This window comes from Egretta garzetta, unplaced genomic scaffold (genome assembly GCF_000687185.1).
Source record: "Egretta garzetta isolate BGI_Z169 unplaced genomic scaffold, ASM68718v1 scaffold248, whole genome shotgun sequence".
NCBI lineage: Eukaryota > Metazoa > Chordata > Aves > Pelecaniformes > Ardeidae > Egretta > Egretta garzetta.
In genome coordinates, this window is record NW_009260596.1 from 607,378 (window position 1) to 624,432 (window position 17,055).

The 17,055-nt window shown below is 40.2% G+C and overlaps 1 protein-coding gene across 1 annotated transcript in view; it reads right to left on the reverse strand.

Moving 5' to 3' along the window:
• Positions 1-17,055, reverse strand: part of KIF26B (kinesin family member 26B) — a 209,290-nt gene that overhangs the window by 62,976 nt on the left and 129,259 nt on the right. The gene's annotated exons all lie outside the window — the stretch shown is intronic.

Genomic DNA, 17,055 nt, shown 5'->3' on the forward strand with positions numbered 1-17,055 from the left:
TCAGTGAAGAGGCAGGAATTACTATAGGCAGAATTTGGCCTAAAATACACAGTGAATAAAGCCAGAACAGCCATCTTCTTCAACAAGCAACTTGTGTATTTAGAATTACGAGGTACATCATGGTGTTTAAGCGTCAATGTTACTCAAGTACAATCATGAGGTATTACATCACCTTGTCTTACTCTCAATATAAATTGAAAATTAACTGTACCCCAGTGGCCCAATTAAGAAAGCTGAAAGGTAATCTAGACTGCTAAGCTATCAGAACTGCTGTAGTTTCTACGAAGTAGTCTGATCAATAAAGCAAGCACATAAAAGCCAGATCTGTAATTTACACCTTTCCGATTCTAATCCAAATGCAAAAAGATGAAGTGCTCAGTTCTAAGTGTCATCATCAAAGACTTGTGAAAAGAGCCCTGTTTTAATGGTCAGATTTTGAAATTATCATCAAGGGGGTGGAATGTAATAAGCGATAAAAGATTTGTTAAAACATGTTAGCTCACAACTCATTAAATGGCTACATAATAAGACATTATTCCTAAGACAAAAATACATCTTCATGCATTTAATGAGGTTATACTGCATCCTTAGCCCCGTTGGTAAGCAATTTAGATGTAAGTAAAACCAATGACAGTTGATCTGGCTTTGGTTCTCCCCATAAGTTCACCACATGCAGACTCATGAGTTCCTGAACTTTAAAGGGCAAACATCACCTCTTTGCCAGCTCTTGCCTCCAGCCACATCTGCACACGCTTTGGCCTAGAGCAGACTGACTTTCACATCAACCAAACAGAACTTTTAGCTAAATGCTCCTTAACTGTATGTCACTTGTACCAAACCCACCCACGGTTGGCATGCAAGTGACCACAAAGGGTCACCTCAGCACAGGCTGAGAGAATATCTGCTGTTGAAATGGCAGATGCACCCTTGGAGGAGGTTGCAGCCCTAGAAGTTTGACGAGGCTGCAGTTTCTGTTGGCCTCATTGAGACTGGTACTCTTTGTACATAGATCTCATTTCAGGCTGGCCTAAACTCATCCTACATGGAAATAAATCAGCTGCTTTGAGAGGTAAAATCTGGTCAAATTCATTTTTGACACAACTCCTTTGAAGACAGCGGAGTGAGAATGGCGATTAATTGGGATTATTCAGCATTGTTGTGATGTCTTCTTATGTCTGTGAGTCAAAGTGGTAACTTGACTCCACGTTATTTTTACCCAGGAAAACAAGTTGTCATTAGACAGTGAACCAGTCACCAACATGTGCACATGATTTCAGTTTTACACAATTAGCTGAGGGGAAGAGGAAAAATGCTGCTTAGGTGTGAATGGGTTCTCTTCTCAACTGCTTAGCTGATCTGCTTGTGAAACCTAATCTCTAACTGGAAAAAAGCTGCTTCCAATCTTTTGCCAAAGGCATTCTTCTAAACCCAACCCTAAGCAGAGCTGATTTCTACTGAGGACAAAGGCAGCCAACACCCTCAGTCAGTCCATGTGAACTAGGCAAGGTTGGAATGTTTATTCCAGTCCTAGGTCTCCTGGCACCTCAGAAGGGAGTGACTAGTCAAGATAGCAGGGAAGAGGAGTACAACACTGAATCCTAAAGGAGCAAGAAAACAAAGCAGTATCAGTCTTGATCTGTTTTCAAGTTTGGATGCCATTGGCTTTTTCTACTGTGTCCCACATTTTTAAACAGATGACAAAATCAAGAGCATTAGACTGATCTGCTGGAGTCAAAAATAAATGCTATTCTTCAACTACTTTAAATGAAAAACTTGCTCTGCTGTAGAAGACTATTTCCGTGTAAGTTTATGTCTATTTTTGGCTGCTATGAATCCATGTCCTCCAGATCCTTGATCCTTGCGTGCAAAGGAGAGTTAACTGAATACCCTGGGGCTGAGTTTCTTTGGGGTTTGGAGAACGGCTAGTACGTGAAATTTAACAACTCTTCATATGCAGGCAGTCTAAGAGTCCTTACTGGTCTCAAACTGTATGGGCATTCAGTTCTAACTTCAGCTACATCAGTTTTGTTACAGTATAATATCACTGGCTTGGGTCCTGATTTAAACCTGTTCACACAAAATCACATTAATACCTGTCACTTCTTACTGAAGTAATACTGCAAATCCTCCTAACTTCCAACAGCTATAGTGACAGAAGCTGAGGCAGCAGGTTTCTCTTTCCGTATCAGGAACAATGTGATCTAAAAAAAAAAAAAAAAAAAAAAAAAAAAAAGAGCTCACCTCAGAAGTCCCAGGAGTTGCCTAACAGCACACATTTTCTGACCACTGGCTCCTCAACTCTGGCAAATATAGACATTTCTCAAGAAAAATACTGTTATTGCCATGAACCTTTGTATTTCCTGTGCATTGAGGATTTTTGTTTTGAGACTTAATGGTTCATGTGCGTTAGGGCAGAGGAATACTGTATTGATATTGTGGGTTTCCTTATAGCTGGACCCCTTCTTACTCTGAAGCTAGTTAGTTTGCAGCTGGCGCGAAGATGTCTGTGCACCTTAGCATAGTTTATCACGGGTAACTCCCCTCACCTCCGTTTAGACCGTCCTGCAGGAGCTGCCTCCATCTGAGCCAGCTGTCTGACCCCTTTGTAGACAATAGAGAGAAACAGGCACTTTAGCATGTAATCCATGCGGTCTGTTTTATAGACCTGCCTTCCAGATAAGATGGGTTACACTCCACAAGTGCTTCTTGCTTTCACTATACCACCATAAGCATCTTAAATGATTACCTGAGATGTAGGTGCCTACATTGTAGGCTAACTAAAGTTACTCTTTTTGCTGCAATAAATATGTTTTTCCTGGGCAGCACAGCTCCTTGTCCCAGTTCAGTAGCACATACAAATCTGTGTGACAGTCTTCAGTAAAAATTACATGCTAATGAAAATAAAGATGAGAGCATGAGTGTGATGAACACTGAACACAAATAGTAGCAATAGATTATTTGAAGTCATCTGGTAATTTGTAGATTCTGGAGTATTAACCCAGGCCAGTTTCACAGCAGTGTAACTTTTTCAAATTACTCCTGATTTACATTTCATTAATTGAGAAGACAATTAGATCCTGGCTGTGCAAAATACATGCCCACTGTATGCCGTGGGAACGGTGACTATAGGAAAACCCAACAAGCAGGTAAGTTAGGGGCAAATTTCAGCCCTGAGAAACACATATTGGGATTCAGAACTGCATACATAACTGTGGCACAAGACCAAAACAGATTTTAAACCATCTGAGCTAGATGTATCTTCTGAGGAGACGGGCAGGCTTGTGGTCTGGGAATCAGGCCGAGATTGGGGAGCTAGGACCCCTCCTAAAGGCTGTGGCTCAGATGCAGTACAACTGTGAACTAGTGACACAATCCCTGTGTTTCACACTCCCCACCTGTACAGTGGGCTGAGTCGCAGCTTACCTCACTGCAAGGCATACGGATACATTCCGTCATTACCGGCCTCAAAGGACCTGCAGTTGCTATTAGGTAGGCACTCCGTTATTAAACATTACTATGAACGTAACCTAAACCCAAGGATTCATGCAAAGTATTTCCCAACAGTGGTTATGACAAGAGTAAATCAACTAGGCTGCAGCGGTAGAAACGATGGGAGACCACGGCCTCCTGCTCTGCCGTTTCACGGTCCTTCACGCAATTTATAGCTGGGGTAGCAGGGGAGGCTCAGAGTCTGTGCTGGCCCAGGCAATCCAGGCCACGAGGGAGGAAGCATGAGGATGGGCAAATGTAACTCAGCCAGCTATGGGGATAGCACAGGAACTTAATGGACTTATAAGACTTCAGTTCAATTTACAGAACAGACAGGTTGAAGATCACAGTGCTGCTCTGGGGAAGGCAGAAGTACGGTATGGTTAATTTGAAACTAACTGAACAGTGACGTTTAAGAACTCTAATACTTTATGCTTGCAATTTATATTTAAATAAACTGTAAATTGAACTTCTCCTTAAAAAAAAATAAAGCAGGTTTTCTGCTTCACTTCCTATGTGTCATTACTCCTTTAGTCCAATGCTACAGTTTCCCACTAATCTCTTGTAATTGAGGGCTCTAAGAGATACCACTTGTGATTAATGGGACCACTCAGTCTGCCAGAAATTCTTATTTGAAGCCCAGTGATCAGGTCTTGGCAGCACCCAGCCTTAGACATACCTCTGACTGTTTCTATGGAGGAACATGAAAGAACTCTCTTGAGACATGCGCTGTTGGTAAAACAAACAACCTGGGCCTAATTTTGATTTAATTTTATGCTCATGCAAACCTGGCTGAACTCAACAAGAATTACCCTAGCTTAAGAGTGACGAGAGAGAATAAAAGAAAAGGTCACTTGCTCTGCATCATTATTGTGCCTTTTCTAGGATATTAACTTCACCTCTTAATTCTGCTCATGCTGGAAGCATTTTTTTTAACGTGTTTTCTCCTGTGAGGTCACAGGATTGCATTTGACACTATTCAATCCAACAGGACCCCCATTTACTTCTCTGGATTGCAGTTCCTGCCTACAAAGATTTGTTCTGTTCTTGAGTGAGTTTTACAGCCATCGAATTTCACAACATTACTCCTGATATGCAATGCTACAAATGAAAGCACAATCAGAGCTGCACTGCTTAGGTTTTCTCAACAAAGTTTCTTTGCATTTTTGTATATATGTTTATTTTACACATATATTATGTGTTTGTATTTAAATTATATACGTGATTTTAAAATATATACATATACATTTTTTCTGAATATATGTATAAACTTTATATATATACATTTTTCATAAATTTCTCTTTAAATTGTAATTATTGGCACTCGAGTTCCTTCATGGATACCATTCAGTAGCATCAAGAGAAGATATAGGGGAATTGCTGTAATATCACTATGCTGCTGTATCGTAAAAATAAACACAAACCTTTTTATCAGCTCTATTACAATTTCAGCTGCCTGAACCGTGTTCCTTTGCCTTCTCCCTTTTTATCTAGTGCATCCCTATATACACATCAACTTTTTCTTGAAGTGGGAATTTGCTAATTGCAGGATTTTTCCCCAACTAAACTCAATCTGTGACCTACCATGGACCTTTTGTTATGTTCTTACTCTGTGGAGAAGGACAAAGGTTCAGCATGCTCTGCAAAGTAGAACTGGTGCCATAAGGAGAAAAAAAAAGAATACAGGAGTCTGGCCCCAGCCACTGACAGTCCCACGTCTCCTGTGCCCGCAGGGGTCTGTCTGGAGGACTGGCAGTGAAAAGAGCACGGAAAGTGGGAGAGGTAAACTGTGTCAAATCTGTATCAAGCACGAATAACTACAAACAGAGGCGGGAATGAGGCAACACAAGCAATCAGAGATTGACACTGGGGATATTATCACTTTCTTCTACTTTTGCCTGTAAGATTTCTTTTGGGATTCATTTATCTAATTACTGCAGGGACAGGGCTAGACAGCTGTGGCTGTGGGCACTGTGCTTGCCTTTATGAGCTGCTTTTCTCATCCATCATTTGAGCGGCTTCTGCTGGACGTGTGCTGGGTAGTGGTGGGAGGCAGGAGCTGCGGTGCAGTCACGGGCAAGACAGGACAGGGCTATGGAGCTGTATTAGCACTCCATCAATGTAATGGCAAGCACCGGCTGCAGGAACAGCCTTATTGGAGGTTAATGAAGAGTGGGTTTTGTAATTTCTCACTGTTACAGTTGTAAATAATAGTGGCAGGCACACATTTTTGCCGTAGCCAGCCACAAAATACTACAGCACAAGAAAATCAATGGCAGCCCAAATGCTTATGCTCATACATGCTTTTGCATGATGGATGTAAAGCGAGAAGCCTTTCTATAGTGCCCAGAGAATGTGGAAACAGTCTGTTAAGCATTTGAAAGGATCTTTCTTACAGATCATGAGACAATTAACTGATGGTGCTAAAATGAAATCCAGGACATCAAGGTAAACAGACTGTGCCAGAATGAAACAAATACAGAATTGTGTGAGTGGACATTGTTTTAATAGAAGTCTCCTGGTCACATTTGGAAAAAAAAACAAAACAAAACCAAACTAAAAAAAATCCCTCTGGTAAATTATGCCAGCATAAACTGGTCAGGAAGCTTGTGTGCTCAGGCCTCATTCTCTTCTCTTTCTATTTTCACAAAAGTGACTTTTGTAGGCTTCAGTGCTTCACTTTAGCACAAATTAGAAAATGTTCAGGCCTGATCACTCATATTTTTTGTGTTACTGCTACTGCTGCTTTGGAAAAGCAGTAAAAGCAATTGAAAAAGCAATACCATTAGGGCTTGCAGGTCTCCTCTTTTTTACAACTATCCCTGTTTCTTTCTTGTGTAATTGCTAAAACTTTACCAGCTCATCAACCCCATCCTGTACAGCAGTTAAACTAATTTGCACTTGTAGCAATAATGGGAAGGAGTGTAACTGTACGGTACCCAAACACCAATCACAGCTTTCAAAGGACTTGCCCTTATCAGGCTTCTACCCTTTTTCAATTGGATGATGTAACTTTAATAGTAAATTCAGTAAAATCTGGTGTGAAATATTGTAAGGTCATAGGGCATGGCTCAGTGACCTTTCGTCTTGTTTGTGTCAGCAGTAGCCTTGAGTTTTGTCACTGTAATTTGGTATGGTTGAAAGACAGTGCTGAGCACCGACACTGTCTGAAACCTGCATGTACATCAGACCAGTCCCTCAGCTGTTGCATTGCTACTTCAGTATTTACTAGATTAACACAGAGCACTGCAACTTTCTTCTGTTTTTTAAAAAAACAAATAATAAAAAAGACATGAGGATCATCCGGTCATGGAAACAATCTTTCCCTGATTTCCCCACATACAACAAACAGACTATGTGCGCCTGGTTTTCCTTCTGCTTCCTTCTGATCTCTTTGAGGGAAGTCTGCATTTCAGACCTGCATAGCTGGGGCAGTCTGCATGTTGCCTCAAGCAGGAGGAGGATTTTTCCCACCTTCTGCCACTCTCCACATACCTTCACATGCATCCACAGAAGCATACCTGCATCTATGATGGGGCCAACAACAGCCTAACTGAGCTCATGTGGTGGGGATGGAATTTCAGCCTTTTTTTTTTTTTTGAGAATATCTTTAAACATCACTGTTAGTGGCATTTTCATAAGAACTGAACAAACGAAAGGAGTCTTCAACGATCCCAGCATGAACAACATGGGATCAGCCAGCAAATCTTGTCTTCCCTGCAGTGGATCTGCAGATATGTAAGAATGCACCTACCAGTATAGTCACCAGATGCTTTACTTAAGCCTCTAACACACTACTGCAAAAGTTTGCTCTGCTTCTCTCACTTCGATAAGATTTTGTTTTTCTGCATTAAGTAGGAAGTACAGTTGGCTGCTATGATTTTCAAGATCTCATTTCCTTGGTGTCAGTTCTCTTTACCTTTCAAAATCCAACTGATATTTTGCTTCACTTTAGTGACCTTTTAGAATAGAGGGTTCCCTCCCTTCCTTTTTTCTACTTAATACAACTTTTTCAAAAGGGTCTTTAGATAGAAAGTATCTATCTAGCAAATTGAACAAGGTAAAAATTGTTCCCTGGCACAAAATGGCCAGCATCTTTCCCTGTAATTCTCATCCTCTTTTATGGTGTAGCAATATTCAATAGTCTGCCAAGATGGTCCTTTGCCCATGATAATTTAAAAACCATGCCTGGAATTGTTTGGGAGAGCAGTCAAGTGGCCCCAAACCATGCCAGGGACATTGTTAACAATGCAGGAGTATGGATGATTGAATGCCAGTGCCTAGGAGCAAAAAAAAAAGCTCCTGTTTAATTTACTTTATAGTCTGTACTGGTCTTAGCGGGGATAGTTAATTTTCTTCATGGTAGCTTCTACGGTGCTATGTTTTGGATTTGTGATGAAAACAGTGTTGATGACGTGGGGATGTTTTAGTCATTGCTGAGCAAGAGTCAAGGCCTTTTCTGCCTCTCACTGCACCCCACTAGCGAGCAGGCTGGGGGTGCACAAGGAGCTGGAAGGGGACACAGCCGGGACAGCTGACCCCAACTGACCAAAGGGCTATTCCAGACCATATGATGTCATGCTTAACATATAAAGCTGGGGGAAGAAGGAGGAAGGGGGGCACATTTAGAGTTATGGCACTCGTCTTCCCAAATAACCATTACATGTGATGGAGCCTTGCTTTCCTGGAGATGGCTGAACACCAGCCTGCCCATGGGAAGTGGGGAATTAATTCCTTACTTTGCTTTACTTGTGCACAAGCCTTTTGCTTTTTCTAGTAAACTGCCTTTATCTCAACTCATGAGTTTTGACTTTTACCCTTCCAGTTCTCTCCCTCATCCCACTGAGGGGGAGTGAGCGAGCAGCTGTGTGGGGCTGAGCTGCCTACCAGGGTTAAACCTCTACATAGTCCCAGCCACAGAACATTGCACAGCTTGGCCATGTTTTCTATTCTTTAAGTTAAATACAAGAAACTCATGTGGTACAGTAGTGGCCTCCCAAGCATGTGATGTGCCATATGTTGCTCTGTTCAAATTCAGCCTGTCTTGGTATCTATAGATCCTACAGACAGATCCACAAAACCCAGGAAACGCATCTGCGGCACGACCAAGCCAAGCCTCCCTGAGGGAACTTCTCTGCTCTCCTAATTGATGACAAGGCTGCCATCGTTCTTGCTGCCTATGCAGGGTTGCCATCAGCCCCCGGGGAAAGGGAGCCAGCAGTGGCCAGTCACTTGGCTCTTTCACACAGGCCATGTTCATGTCCTGCTGTGGTGCAGAAAGACTGAAGAGAACTTTGCTTCACTCATTCAAAGTTTCCTCTTAGAAACCTGCTCTTCCAGCAAAACATAACTGTACCACCTCAACTGCCACAAGGACTGGTGTTGATAGAAAGCGGTAGCTATATCAACAGTAGTGCTCTCTCAAGCACGCTCAATGATAATTATGTATGCTGTATTACTTTTAAGAGCTCCAGTTTCCCTTTTTGTGAAACCGTGAAAAAGGTGCACAGGATGCGGCTCGGTAAGTTTAAGCAGACAGGTCATCTCGTTCCTAATTAGAGAAGGGGTGGCACTGAGGCCTTTGCATTATACATTCTCAGGAGAACAGGAACTGCCAGCTGAACAAGGCTCTCTGGGTTTTTTTGTCTAAGGAAACAAGAATTTCTATGGAAAGAATGCAGATAAAAGACAAAGTTTCCTTTACGCATGTCTTTGAGATGTCTTTTCAGTGCTAGAGAAACAAAGGATATACAGGTATTGCACAGAAGATGTATAATCACAATTGTAAGCTTTTCCATTATTTATAAAGATGATCTCCATGACTGCATACAAAAGAAGATTCCCCAGTCTGCACATAACAGCACCATGGCATAGCACCATAAATAATGAGAGGCAATGCAATCAGATAAGAAGGATTTACATTATTTAAGCCAAGCTGGAAGAAGTGACAAATTGCAGTTTAATGCAGATAAGTGTGGAAAAAGATGTGTAAAGCTTTGGAGTGGCAGTTGGCAATGACAGCCAGTAAATAAAAGGGATGGTTCATGGTCCTGACTGGTAAAAAGATTTGAGAATTCATGGGGAGGAAAAGAATTCCAAAGAAAGCAAGGGATCACATTACTAAAGAGAGTCTATATAAATGGAAGGAGGTACAATTATCATATTAGGCAATATAGGTGAGATATCTAATATGTGCTTGGGTTTTCAGAGGAGAAATCCAGTCTCCAAAAGGGGAGTATAACAGGCCTCCAGTGCCATATGTTGCATGAAACAATCAGCAGAGACTTCAAGGATTAGAGCTAGATGCTTTAGTAAGAAATTTAATGCATTATAATGTCATTGAATTCAGCAATAATTCCTTATTTGCCTGCAAGTATATGAGATGAGAATCTGACCTTAGTAATAACCACCAACAAAATGAAACTTTGAAAAGAAGAAAATTCTAAAACCTGGATCTAAGCAATGATTTGATTTATATTTTTAGTGAACCTTTCACCTGAAGATCCTACAGGGCTTTGCAAAGGCTTCTGACAGAATTAAGACATATATTTACAATTATGCTCATTTTTCAACTGCAGAAATAAGGCATAAGAACAAATGAATCATTTAAGATCCCAGGAAAGGCTTGCTTTACCCAAACAGACTACATACTCTATTTCTTCCCATAACTGTAGGCTGTAATGTTTACAAGGGCATAAACCTGGTATTAAATTCACTTTCATGTTGTATCCTATTTAACGCTACATGCATGCTTCTATCTTTGGCAGTGGTACAGGGAGGCACAATAACTACAGAGCCCAAACAGCCAGTCACTTAGAATTAATGAGATCCATTTGTAATGCTATATATTACCTCTAACTAAAAAATGCATTTGTTGAGCTTTAACAGAAATCCATGGAACAGATTTTTTTGGTAGGCTTGATTCTGCATTCCTATGAAACAAACAGGATTATTTCTCGTGCCTGGGACAAGAGAATAGAAGACTAGACCAGACAAGATGCATCTAGAAGTTCACATAACTCCATAATATCTCACCTCCAACAGTGACCCAAGAGTCTGCCCTGTGAGCCTCCCACTGTGGTGGGCTGCAATGATGGCCCACTGGTCCCCTCCAAGCTGTGTTTGCCAATACCTGCATGGCTCAGATGCCACTTGCATCCTACCAAGACACAAACTGGGGGGAACTTATACTACTGGGAGAGCGCCACAGGCTCCAATGTAGTCTGAATCAAATCTACAACCTGTTGGGGGCATTATTTGGCTTGGGCATGTTCACAGTGCCATTTGTGGGATGTTACCACTCCTTATGGGGACTGGGAAAGGAGTGGCCTCTAAAGTCTCCCCTGGGAAAAGTACATGAAGCTGCCTCTCCCAGCTCCTCCAGAAGCCATTGTTGAGGCTCTGGTTTCTTGTCCTTCCTCAGTTTTTTTTTTCTTTTTTTAACATTTTTTCAATGCCTTCCCCAGTCCTAATATTCAATTGCTTTCTGACCAGTAGCAAATATCGTGTTGGGATTTTCAGTAGCTTTTAGAAGGTACTACAACCTGACTCGCCCCTGAAGGAAAGTAAATCCAAGGAAGTCATACATCTGAGCAAATTTGTTCCTAAAAGCTGTGGATCAGCCAGCACAGCCTCTGGTGGTACAAGGATGCTTTTACTTGAAAAAATCCAAAGACATATTAGCGAAATCTACGCTGCTGGTGCAAATGATCTGTGTTGTACTCTGCATACTGGTTCCTGGGTATACATCTGACTCCAGGTATGGTGCAGCTCATCTCCACTGCATCCTGTGTTCCCATGGGAAAAAAAATCAGGTATGCAGGCAAGGAGGATGCTTAGCACTGATCCTGGTCTGTCTGATCACAGAACGAAGATATCAGGACTGCAATGCTTTCCTGTGGTTTTTGTACTGAACATAACTAGCTAAATAACAGAAGCAAAATTATACCAAATCAGAGAGGCAGACAAACAAAAAAGGCAGAAAGAAAACTAAACAGGAGCCCCCAGGTGAGAACTAAATGGAGACAATACTTTGACAAACGAAACTTGCCTTGTGTCACAGGGAGCCACTTTCTTTTGCCCTCAGCTGTAGCATATAGCATAACGTTGCTACTGACCCTCTTCCTTGACAAATGCAACTCTATAGCAGCAAGAAACAGCCAACAAAGTGCCCATCTGCCTAGTGACCCCTACCACTAATGATTTCATCCACTGCTTGCTGCCTTGTTAAATACTGTAATAAATAACGGCAGTGTTTGTGAACATACCAGGTAACTAACCACTTGCCCTAGAACCAGTGCTTGTTAGTAGTCTTTGTACATGCCCTCAACTGTAATACTGCAATCTTAATTCAGGCAAAATTCCCATCATTTTCAACCTCAACTGCCATTTCCTGACTTGAGCGCTTAACCATGCAACCTTAACATTCCTTTAACGTTGTCATTCATCAATGGAATAATTCATTATGTTGTGTGTAGCTTAAGGACTGTGTAATTCTTTCTAGCAAGTAGCAGCCTTTAATGAATGGCACCTGATCAATAATGCAGAATTCAACATTTGAGAATAAATAAAAAGCCTTTTTCATGAGGGGTGTCTGTAGGAAATGTCAAAACCATTTATCAAGAGTCCGGGCTGATAGCCTGCAGCTGCTGTCCAAAAGAACTATAAAAACGAACTTTGTTGAGTCCTGCAAATATGGGGGTTTTTTTTGTCTTGAGTGTAATTAGCTTTTTCCATGACCAAAACACAAAATAAGGACTTATTGGGTATGAATGCAGTGGTCATTACCAGACCCTTTTTAAAGCAAAACTTTGCCATAATAACACTTTGTCCCTAAGGTGCTAGTTATACAGGATTATTTTATCTTTTTTCCAGGTGCACCTTTAAAACAATCCTCATCTTAACTCTAGACAGGCTGAGCTGCTCAATACAAATGCAAAAGGGCATTTATATTTGGGTTTCAAGAACTCAAGTTAGCAAGGCAATTGGGCAAACATTACAAACCAAGATAATGGTAAGTACTTTACCTTTTCCTGATATCTAGGTGAAGCATCTATCAAAGGAGCAAGCAGTTTTGACTGTTATGGAAAGCTTTTATTTTTCTTAATAAATGATCTGACAGAGAAGCACAAGGCAATTCCAGCTCCTTTGCTGATAATTTGCATCCAGTGGTAAGTGGAGTAGCAATAGTTAAGGGCTATAATCACTATTGACAGCTACAAGCAAATGATGAAAGCAGAGTTTAATGAAGTTCACTTCAGTCCCACATTGTAAAAAAAACTTCATTGTAAGTGGCAAAATGATCCCTCCTTGTCAAATCCTAGTCTGGTGTGATCAGTTTTCTAGGCATGCTATTTAAATAACTAAGAACAATCTCATTCTGGACTCTGCATATACAAGCAAGGCTCTTTCCATTGCCCCTGCCACCAGGATGGGGACTGCATCAGCCATGTAAGCTTACTTTCTAAAGATCAAGTTCTTGATCACTTAGGAGTTGCTCAAGAAAATTTCACCTTTAGCTAGCCTGAACTACACTGACAATTTGATTTCTCTCTTTTCTGATGTAGACAGTGACCTGATGGTGGATAAGAACAAGTGGATGGTCTTGGTGAGGTTGGGTAGGCAACAATTCTATGGCTCCATCCCCTCTCTTTCAGAGGTGGGTGACATCTCCTCTAAGATCTTACAATTTCAAGTTTGGTCACAATGATGCCACTGTGAGTCAACAGTGAGATCCAGCGTTCTCAAAACTGAGATCACTCAGCAAAGGCCTTGGTGCGTTTGGTGGGTAACAATTCCTGTAGAGACATTGCATCTCTGTTGCCACTGCTGGAGATAACCTAGCTAGTACACCAATGAACTTTTTTTGAAATCCATCTCTTTAAACAGCCTTTTTCCACCTACTATGAAAATTCCTATGGTAGCAGTGCCATTTTTCATGGGTGGCACTGCACACCAGACAATGGGTATGAAAGTAGCAGTGCACAGGTTTCACAAATGACTGAAGCAACTAGCCTTCTCCTGAGCAATAAAGGGATCTTTCATTTCAAGATAATTCATCCTCCATGCTTGTCACTACTGTAGCTTAGTATCAGGGAAGAAATGATCTGTGATGCCTTGTAAAATTTTGTCACTCATCACAAAAGAGAGAGATTAATGAAGAAAAAAAGGAGGGGAGGGGTTTGAGTTTGGGTTTTGTTTTTTTTTAAGAATCATCTTCCCACACTACATTAGAGCATAGGCAGAACAAATAAGCAACATAAAATATATCAGAAAGACAAAAGGGAGAAGATACCACAACAAATAACAGTGATTTTTAATGTGCAGCATAGAATGAAGCTTGATGAAATATTCAAACTTCAGATCTAAACATGATCCTAAATCAGCACAGTGTGGTAGGGAACAAGACAGCTCTACTGCCTGCCTGTCTGGCTTTATACCACAAAACCTGAAAAAGGTATGTCTTGAAGTAAGTGGGACTGCCTGAGTACAAACTAATCATATGCATTGGTATGAAATGTGAGAAGCTCAGAACGTGAGTGTGGCCAAGGTTGGGCTAGGATCCAAATGAGAGTCATGCCAACCACAACAATATTCAGTTTTTCACTGGTGAAGCCAAAGCCCTAACTTGGATCAACTTGGGTTTTCCTCACTTCTTTCAGTACATAAAATCTTTCCAAATAGTTCCTGGAATTGACAGTACCACATTTAGACAGAACGGACCACAAATCTGGCTGGCTGGGAAGCCTCAGGTACAGTCACAGGCTTTATGAAAACTATTATAGTGAAAAATTAACAATGCAGGTTTTTAACTGCACTTCTAAAGCTGCCTTTATCACTTGTTGTTCAGTATTTTAGCTGTACACTAGCCCTTCATTTTTTTAAGGACTGTCCTCACAGCAACACTCATCTGTGAGTGCTGCAAACCACGCAGCTTACTTCTTTAATAGCCAAATATCTTTCATTCTTACATAGTATTTTTGTTATACAAAGAAAAAATTGGGATATAGATCTTTGGCCAGGGTGCATCTCAGCCTTGGGTATATCTACATCTGGCTTTTGATTCAGATTATTCAGTAACATAAAGCCTAATAAATAGTAATATGTCATGGTTCACACACAGCTTTGTCTATACCACCGCTCTTACTGTATTTCTGTCAAATGCTGCACATCTTACCTGACTGCATGTGAACGCACAGCAGCTGATAATCAGTACAGGTTTTGGTAAGGTGAATATTGCATATGAACTTGCTAAAGAAAGGAAATTCATTCTGTCATTAATTTCTACCTATTTGCATACATGTTGCAAGAAACATGGTCTCTGTCAAGATGCTTCAGGACATATCCCATTTGCTGTGTAATAACAAGACAGAACAGGGTGTTTTCAACAGAGTGACTGCCTCTGGATGTCTCTGGATAGTGTGGGATTCAGTAAACCTCTTAATATTATTTTAATTAAGCTGTTAGAGTCCATCATGTCAAAACATAAAAATACAGATTATATAAAACTGCATTAGGGGACCTTACAAAGCCCTGATTAATGGCCTGATAGGCTGTAAAATGAATCCAAACTGTAAATTTATACTGAGGGCTTTTCTAAAATGTGAATTATTGACTTGACAGATCATAATAACTCTTTCCAAACTATTCTGGTCTATGGTTCAAATCTTTTCTGTATAGCTCACTGACATGCACAGTAAGTCTAATTTACTATGTCTCTTACTGCATGAACATCCACAGACTGCAACATCCTCTGAAATCTATTCTGAAATATTGCAAGGGACCAGATGGGCAAAGGCATGAGGAAGAAAATGTCATTAATCTATAATGACTTCCAGATAAGAGTAACTCAGAATTCCTCCTACTAGCTCACCTGGCAGAAAAGTTTCTACCATTAACGAGGTATACTGGTGCCTGAATATGATACATGGAATCTGCTTTATGCATCAGCCACCTTGGCTCTCCAGTGATTTCCATTAGAAAAAGGTGGTTTATTTGCTGTTTCAGGATGCCATTATTTTCTATAGCCCTCATGCAGGAGAGTTATTTCTAATACCTAGCAGATTACATCTAGTCTGCTATATTAACATGACCTCAAAAACCAGCTTGAACCAAAACTTCTTATCTGGATATATTTTAATCACCTTTAATTACTTCTGAAGACTGGAGCAAACCTCAGCTCATCAGATAGGAAATCTTAGAGACTGCAGGCAAAGAAGGCATTCTGGATCCTATGGTGCTCAGCCCCTATAGACCACACAGATTTGACTGGATCAAGCCCCTCAGTTCTGGCAATTGACACTGTTGCAAGTACCTACAGAGGCCATGAAATGTAGTCCCCTCTCCCCGAAAGGGCAGGGATGAACTCAAAGCCTGTCTCGCCTAACCTCTGCAACACAACATTTATTTCCCTGAAGTTAAAATTCGAAACTCAGATCAGCCAGCATATTTTGCAAAATGCCTTCTTTTTTGCTTGGTAAGAGAAAAACTCTCACGTACACATATCTAAATTGAAAATTTGTATCTTGTTGCAACATACAGAGTTGAAGCTCTTTTGGTTACAAGAAATCACAAATACATTTTAACTTGACAACTTTCAATTACATCTTTAAAGATCCAACACTCAGAACTTCTGTATTGTCAGGACAGAAACTTTGATATTTCAAAATATGATTTTGTTTTTAATAGAGATAAAAATCCACAAGACTGAATTTTTCTGAGAATTGCTGAAATTATTTTGGATTAATTTTAAAAGTCTGTGTTCATAAAACAAAGTGTTTTCCTCTCACTGACTTTAAAAATACTTTGAAAATTTAGTTTATATGATGCGTTATGTAAATAAAAAGTAATTTTGAAGTAAAAATACTCCATGCCTATGGAGTACTGTCAACTCAAATTTGGTTTTGTGGAGAAAACACCCACAAACAAACAAAAAACCAACCAAACAAAAACTGATTGAAAATTTTCAGCTATTTTTAGCTCAATCACTAGTTCAACTTTCAATCAATCCCATGAGTTTTTAAATAATCCAATTAGATGAATATTGGGAACTAGCATGACCTGACAGGGAGCAGCTATCCTGAAATATAGGTACTCATACAAAAAATTACGTTAAATAATTAAATTGTTGCTTTAGTAGGACTAGACCTACTAACTGGACATGTATTAAACACTTAAGTACTGAAACAGTTAATAAAATCCCAGTAAAAAAAGAACTATTTTTTAAAGCCTTTACATTAGACTCTATAAAATCGAAGAAAATCAGACTGAGCAAATTGATATCTATAAAGAGTTCTAATCACACAATTATATTCTTTTTGAAGTAGTGTAACATGTATTTTGTAGAGCTAATCTACACTTCATTACTCTCTCTAGAGATGCACACTCAGAGCAAAGTCTACATATATTCACCACATTTCCCCATCAATAAAAACCAATTAATTATCTTAATATGAAACAAGATGAGTTAAAAAAAAGATACCCCCAAAATCCAGCCTAAAAGCCAACATTTTTTTGTACAGAAAACTTTGACGTTTCTGTAGACACACATGGCATACTATCCTCCAT